General features: G+C 38.0%; 1 pseudogene; it reads left to right on the forward strand.

Moving 5' to 3' along the window:
* The first annotated feature begins 1,326 nt into the window (after positions 1-1,326).
* LOC110318857 lies at positions 1,327-2,268 on the forward strand (annotated as a pseudogene).
* Positions 2,269-8,318: the final 6,050 nt, after the last annotated feature.

An 8,318-nucleotide genomic window follows, 5' to 3' on the forward strand; every position in this document is an offset into this window, starting at 1 on the left:
TTAATTAACATTGGTACAATTTCTTTCAAACCATTTAAACAATACAGGAAAACAGAATTTAAGAAGTGAAAGCGAGCCGGGCAGTGGTGGTGCAAGCCTTTAATCCCAGCACTTGGGAGGCAGAGACAGGTGGATTTCTGAGTTCGAGACCAGCCTGGTCTACAGAGTGAGTTCCAGGACAGCCAGGGCTACACAGAGAAACCTGTCTCCAAAAAACAAAAACAAATCAAAACAAAAAAAGAAGTGAAAGCAACATGGAATCCTACCTTTGAGGCTTCACATTGCTGGTATGATTTGGTGTTTCTTCTTGAAGAATGTTTAAATTGAAACATGTTCACAAACAAACAGGTTACTAATTTTACACTTTCTTTTGTTTTTCAGATACGTAGAATCCCTCTAGACTATTCAAGTGAGTTTTAATATTCATATTATTTCATTGTGTATATAGGTTCATATTATATATATAGTGATATCACTATTGACACTTTTCAACTATATTCTGGGGTGAATATATGTGTCACTTATGTAATACTTCTGTAATAATACATTTTAAAATCTATTAATTGGTAGTACCCAATGTACAGAAAGAGATATTGTCTTGAAACCTTAAAAAACAGAGGAAATCGTTTGCTAATCTATTTTCCTGCCTTTCCAAATCCCTCCTTTTCTTCCAATCTTGATAGGAAACTAGGAAAGGAACGACTATTGAGGGTGGACACATGAGCTATCTGACTGGTTAGCTGTATGGACACATGAACTATTGGACTGGTTAGCTGTATGTGTTCATCCTGTTGTGAGGTCTAAATACAAACTGTGCTACTGTTGCAAGCAGACTCTGTGTGTTAAAATTTTGACCATCTCATGAATATTGATATTCTGAATTAATTATGATTATATTTTTTCTTCCCATGAAAACAATGTTGTCGGTGAGATCAAAATTCTTGTCATTCTTTTCAGTAATAGCAAAACTATTATCAAAGAGTGAATACCACTGTAGTGACCCATGTAGTTGAGATACTACATTGTACCTTTGTTTAAATGTATTATAATAGTAGATGTTGCATATTGTTTAGTTTCTGATGAGCAATCCATTATTCACCAAAGAGTCTTACTTATTTCCAGGCATATAGTAGATAACTACAGACTATTAGTTGGACAGACAAATCTGTTAAGGAATATTCAATGCTTTCTAGAGATAATAAAAAAATTATTTTGTCTTAATTTAATTAGAAAACATTCTGAATTGGTTTTTAAACTACTTATATTAAATTACATTTGCAATTCTTTTGTTATCATTCACTTAGGTAACAGAAGAAAAAGAAGTAAATGTTTAAGAAAAATTATACCAAGGTGTCTGAATTTGTGTTTCTGGGACTTTCATCATCTGGAAAAATCCGACCTTTCCTCCTTGTCTTCTCTATGTTATTTTACGTGGCCATCGTGCTGGGCAATACCCTTGTTGTGTTTACCCTAGCTTTTGACCCACATTTACATTCTCCTATGTACTTTCTTTTGGGAAATCTTACACTTATTGATTTATGTCTTTCTACCTTAACTGTACCCAAGATGATTTCTGATCTGTCTTCTGGTCATAATGCCATCTCATTCCAGGCTTGTGTCCTCCAGATATTTGTTCTTCATGTTCTTGGGGCAACTGAGATGGTATTGCTGGTAGCCATGGCCTGGGACAGATATGTGGCCATATGTAAGCCCCTCCATTACCTGACCATCATGAGCCCAAGGATATGCCTTATGCTTCTATCTGGTGCTTGGGTTATTGGCCTTTTACATTCAGTGACCCAATTATCTTTTATTATCAAGTTGAGTTTTTGTGGTCCTAATGAGATAGATAGTTTTTATTGTGATCTTCCTCAGTTTATCAAACTGGCCTGCATAGACCCCAAGAAAATGCAGTTCATGGTTACTGCCAACAGTGGGTTTATTTCCACAGGCACCTTTTTCTTATTGATAATCTCTTACATTGCTATCTTGTTCATTGTAAGAAAACATTCATCATCAGGTGATTTGTCCAAGGCCCTCTCGACACTTTCTGCTCACATCTCTGTGGTAGTTTTATTCTTTGGACCATGCATCTTTGTGTACATGTGACCATTTCCTACTGTGCCAGTGGATAAGTTCCTTGCCATTCTGGACTTCATGATTACACCCATCCTGAACCCTGCCATTTATACACTGAGAAACAAAGACATGAAGGTTGCAATGAGAAAACTGATTACTCAGCTATTCAATCTGAGGAAATTGCCCTAATCTACGGAAACACAAACTGCATCTTCTGATTGCCCTCCTATCATCATAACTGAATATTACTATGCTGAGATAGTTTATTATCTTATATCCTGCATCTTATAGATACTGAATAGTTTATTTTAAGAAAACCAGCAATAATGGCTTGTTTAAGCAGAATTTACTATGTATTATGTACAAATTATACTTTTATTAACTACAGAAAAGCTAAAAAGAAAACAATAAATGTCCATCTACAGTATACATTTGTATACTGTTTTATATGTTGATATCTTTCTATATTTCTTGAGAAAAAAAGAAATATTTATCTCATCATACTTATAAATTGGTAAGTAAAGCATATTAACTTCCTATGTTTATTTGGGATAATTTAAACAGTTTTTTACATTATACTGAGAAAATGAAAGAAATGAAGCATGCTAAATAAATTCTAAAAATATCTTATATTCTTAGACATTGGAGATTTTCCTGGCCCTCACAGCCAAAGCTAATAATTCACCTTGAAGTCACTTAAAGTCTCTAGTCTACTGTGTATTAAGACTGCTTAAAAGTGCCTTTTAGAAAACATTGTAACAATCAACCTTAAGCTCCTTGGACTTTACATGTAAACAACTATTACAACCTAAGCTGCAATCTCAAATTAAATGTTCTTCCATTCCTCTGATCAACATAATTGCATGTCTTGCTGAAAACAGCAAATATAGAAGTTGAATGTAACTGCCTAAAATCAACCACAAAGGATGAAAGCAGCCATTTATCATTATTGGTTGATAATTAAATGATGATTGTTTTCTGGGTGAGATGGGATCAGTTTGAGAAAGTGACTTAACCTCTCATAAATCTCTTTTAAATCTTTTTAATGTATCCCATTCCCTTACCATGTGTTGGTTTCGATGCTGTTCATAAATACGTGGTGAAGTCCTTTGTTGGATGTGGCAATTAGATCAATCACCCACAAAGCTAATAAGACAGAAAGATACACATAGGGGTAGACAAACAGACATAGGAACAGACTACAAGAAAGTCATTAGATAGGCAGAGATTCAGACTCACACAACAAAGAACAGAAGACACGAGAAACATGAAGTAGAGAATTCAAGTCTGGACTCGCAGATGTGAACATAGAATGGCCCACACAGTGTTATAGAGAACACAGCCTCATTAAATGTCTCCCACAGGAAGGACTTTTATTTCTTTCCTTAATGCAATACTGATAAATTTTTCATAACTCAGATTTATTATCCACACACTGAAGAAGATTACATCTTTTTCTCCAGAAACCATTAATCTGTTATAGTCCCCCTGTGAGACCCCTTACCCCCATCCTTGATATTGGTGGCCTCAATTCTGTGCAGTACTTGTGCAGATAACCACGGTTGCAGAAAGATCATGACTGCAACAGCTGTGTCATGCTCACAAGATGTCTGTTTGCTGCACATCTCCCAATCCTCTGACCTAATTCTTGGTGCCACTCACTTTTGTTCCCTGAGTACTGGAGAGAAATAGAAGGACTGAACACTCACCTATCACTAATGCCTAGTTATGGGTTTCTGTGTTAACATTCCCCAACCTTCAGCCCCACCACAAACTACAATAAGAAGCTTCTCTGATGAAAGCAGATTAATCTTATATTGCGTGTTCCTATAGATTTTTTAATTCATAAATTTAATTTTAAAATATTTAACTTTCTTTTAATGTTCGCTAGTTTTACTTCATCTATTTTTCACTCTGATTTTTAATATTGGCTATCTGAGGGGTAGAGACCTGATTCAGTGATAAAGAGCACTTGCTGCTTTTAGAGAAGACTGGGATTCAATTCCTAGAATCAAATGGTTCATAACTGCCTGTAACTCTTGCTCATAGTGGTTCTTGGTTCTTTGACCTCAGTGAGTGTTGGCATGCATGTGAACAAATATAGAATCACATACATGTAAATATGCTTTTTTAAATAATTGACAGGCAAGATATGCCCAGAAGTGCAGTAGTGGCATGTCTGGTATACCAACCATATTTTGACTAGATTTGAGGTCAGCTTCATGGGAATAAACACATTCCAAAGTTTAAATGAGAAGGTGGTATCACTTCTTCTCAGACAGAGCTTAAAGTCTGGTAATGTCATCTCTCAGGCTGTGTTCTCTATAACACTGTGTGGACCATTCTATGTTCATATCTGCATAGGATCATTATCCAGTGAAGACAAAACGAGTTGTGTAATATTGCCTCTACAGTAAATAATATTGGAAAAGGATGGACACAATAAATGAACATCTCCAGTAATTGCTAATATACATCTAGTTAATTGACTTTATTTATTTAAATTATGTTATACATACAGTCTTTAATATAAATGATAAATTATTTTTTGATTATCTTTTCATCACTTAACAATATACTTAGAGCTACCTTCACAATCAATTAATTCTTAATCAATTCACAATAACTAAATTAAATTCTAGGAACAATGAGTCCCACTTATTTATGTGAATCACAAAGAATAGAAGGTAAAATTTACTTAAGTCATGTACACAGTATGTCCTGAAAAATAAACACCTAAAATAGATGTCATTGACCATTTATTTTGAACTCATGGTCATCAACTGGGACTGAAGTTTACCTATTAGTTCAATTTGCAACACTATACACTGAAGAAATAGTATATTCTCATCACAAAATAAAATGGTTTTTTTTGTATTATGAATATTTTTAGTTTTATTAGTTACATTGTTTATTTTCTTTACATCCTTATCATAGCTTCCCCTCCCTCATCTCTTCCCAGTCCCTCCCTCTCTTGTCGCCTTCCCCTCATCAACTCCTCCCCTTCTCCTCAAAATGGGAAGTCCTCGCATACATAACAACCAGCCTTGGCATATCAAATTGTAGTAAGTCTAAGCATGTCTTTTTCAATTGAGACGAGACAAGGCATCCCACTTAAGAATAAAGGGATATATGAAACTCAAGAAAAAGGAAGACCAAAATGTGAGTGTTTTGGTCCTTCTTAGAAAGGGGAACAAAATACTCAGAAGAGCAGATATGGAGACAAAGTGTGGGGCAGAGACTGAAGTCAGGCCATCTAGAGACTGCCCCACCTGGGGATCCATCCTATATACAGACACCAGACCCAGACACTATTGCTGGTGACAAGAAGTACCTGCTGACAGGAGTCTGATACAGCGGCCTCTTGAGGGTCTCTGCCAGAACCTGACAAATACAAAGGTGAATACTCACACCCAACCATTGGAGTGAGCACTGGGTTCCCAATGGAGGAGTTAGGGAAAGGACCGAAGAAGCTGAAGGGGTATGCAACCCCATAGGAAGAACTACAATATCAACCAATCAGACCTCCTCTCCCCCAACTCCACCCCATCCCTACCACCAGAACTCTCAGGGACTAAATCACCAGCCAAAGAGTACACATGGAGGGACCCGCTCCAGCCCCATATGTAGCAGAGGATGGCCTTGTCCGGCATCAATGGGAGAAGAGGCCCTTGGTCCTGTGAAGACTCGATGCCCCAGTGTAGGGAAATGTGAGAGTGAGTGGGTGGGGGTAAACCCTCATAGAAGCAGGGGAGAGGTGGGATAGGGAGTTTCACGGGGTTGTACCAGGAAAGGGGATAACATTTGAAATGTAAATAAATAAAATATTTAAAAAGAGAGGGAGAGAGAGAGAGAGAGAGAGAGAGAGAGAGAGAGAGAGAGAGAGAATACAAAGGCAGACAATGTGGTCACAGAGATCGCCCCCTGCTCCTCCTTTAGGAGTCTTAGAGGAAGACCCTGCTACAAAGGTGTTATAAGTGTTCCTTAGTCTATCTCATGCAAGCTCCCTCTCCGGTTGGTAATTCAGTCTTTATGAGCATTATGGGCCCATGTTAGTTAATTCTGTAGGTGTCCTGTATATGTGTCCTTGACCCTACTGGCTCCTTCCATCTTCCCTGTCTTCTACAGGATTCCCCAAACTCTACTTCATGTTCTATTGGGGGTCTCTACACCTATTTCGATCAGTTGCTGGGTGAAGCCTCTCTGATGACAGTTATATTCGGATCCTCTCAGCAAAGATAGCAGAGTATCATTAATCAGTGGTGGGCTCCCTTTCATTGCATGGATTTCACAATGGGCCAGTCATCAGTTGGCACTTCCATCAAATTCATTTTTTACCTATGCATATCTCATAAGGAAGATGAATTGTGGGTCTAAGGTTTCATGGGTGGGTTGTTTTTCAAATCCCTTTATTGGAAGTATTGCCTGATTTCAGGAGATAGCCAGTTTAGGCTTCATATTCACCATTGCTAGGAGTCTTATCTAGGGTCACCTACATAAATTCCTAGGAGTTTTCATTTTCTAAGTTTTCTAGCCTATCCCAGAGAAAGCCGCACACACAGGAAAACCAGTTGTCTCACCAAGTACTCGTACCCTTTATCCTCCCTTAGCCCTCATGTTCCTCCCCTCAACTCTTCATCCACCCTGTCCTTTCCCTCATCTACTCCCTAAGCCTAATCTATTTCCCTTTTCCATGACATTCAAGTGTCTCCACTTGGGCCCTCCTTGTTACTTAGCTTCTTTAGGTCTATCATTTATAGCATGACTATTCTGTACTTTATGACTAATATCCACTTACAAGTGAGTATAGACCATGTTTGCCTTTCTTTGAGTTACTTCACTCACTATGATATTTTCTGGTCCCATCCCAGCCTGAAAATTTCATTACGTTTTTGTTTTTGATAGATGAGAAATATTCCATTGTGTACATAAACCACATTTCTTTCGTCCATTCTTTGTTTGAGGGACATCTGTGCTGTTCACAGTTTCTGGCTGTTATGAGTAAAACTGCTAGGAATATAGTTGAACAAGTGTCCTTGTGGCATAGTGGAACATCTTTTGGGTATATGACTGAGAGTGGCATATGTATCTGGGTCTTGAGGTAGATATATTTCAGTTTTCACAAGTTTGCACTCCTACTAGCAATGGAGGAGTCTTCCCCTTGCTTTACATCCTCATCAACATGAGCTATCTCTTGAGTTTTTTATTTTAGCCATTCTGACAGGTATAAGATAGAAGCCATCTCAAAAATTTTAACCCAGTGTTGTTCCTGTCCAAAGGAAAGACAGGAACAAAAAATGGAACAGAGACTGAAGGAAAGGCCATCCAGAGACCTCCTCACCTAGGGATCCATCTCATCTGCAAACACCAAACCCTGACACTATTGATGATGCCAAGAAGTGCTTGGTGACAGTAACCTGGTATGGCTGTCCTCTGAGGGGCTCTTCCAGCACCTGACCAATACAGATGCAGATACTGACAGTCAACCATCGGACTGAGCCCTGGGACTCCAGTGGAAGAGTTAGAGAAAGGACTGAAGGAGCTGAAGGGGATTGCAACCCCATAGGAAGAACAATATCAACTAACCAGACGACCCTGAGCTCCCAGAGGCTAAGCCACCAACCAAAGAGTATTCATGGAAGGATCCATGACTCCAGATATATATGTAATAGATCATGGTCTTATCTGGCATGAATGAGAGGGGAGGTCCTTGGTCCTGTGGAGGGTTGATGTCTCAGCATAGGGAAATGCTAGAGTGGTGAGGTGGGAGTGGGTGAATGAGTAAAGGAGGATCCTCATAGAGGCAAAGGGGAGAGGGAAGAAAGGAGATGGGATGGGGGCTTTGTAGAGGGGAAACCAGGAAGGGAGATATCATTAGAAATGTAAAGGAATAAAATGATTAATAAAAAATAAATAAATAAAATGCTAAATGACAAAGAAAAAGATAGATCAGGGTGTTTTTGATTTGACTTTCCCTGATGAGTAAGGATGTTAAATATTTCTTTAATTGATTCTCAACATTTAGAGATTCCTCTGTTGAGAAATTTCTTTTCAGATCTGTACCCCAGTTTTAGCTGGGTTATTTTATTTGTTTGTATCTAATTTATTAAGTTCTTATATATTCTGGGTTTCAATTTTCTTTCAGATGTGGAGTTGGTAAAAAAAATTTTCCCATTCTATAGGGTGCTGCTTTCTTCCTTTGAATTTGTCCTTTGCCTATAGAAGCTTTCCAATTCCCT

This window comes from Mus pahari, chromosome 3, assembly GCF_900095145.1.
Source record: "Mus pahari chromosome 3, PAHARI_EIJ_v1.1, whole genome shotgun sequence".
In the NCBI taxonomy this organism is placed as follows: Eukaryota; Metazoa; Chordata; class Mammalia; order Rodentia; family Muridae; genus Mus; species Mus pahari.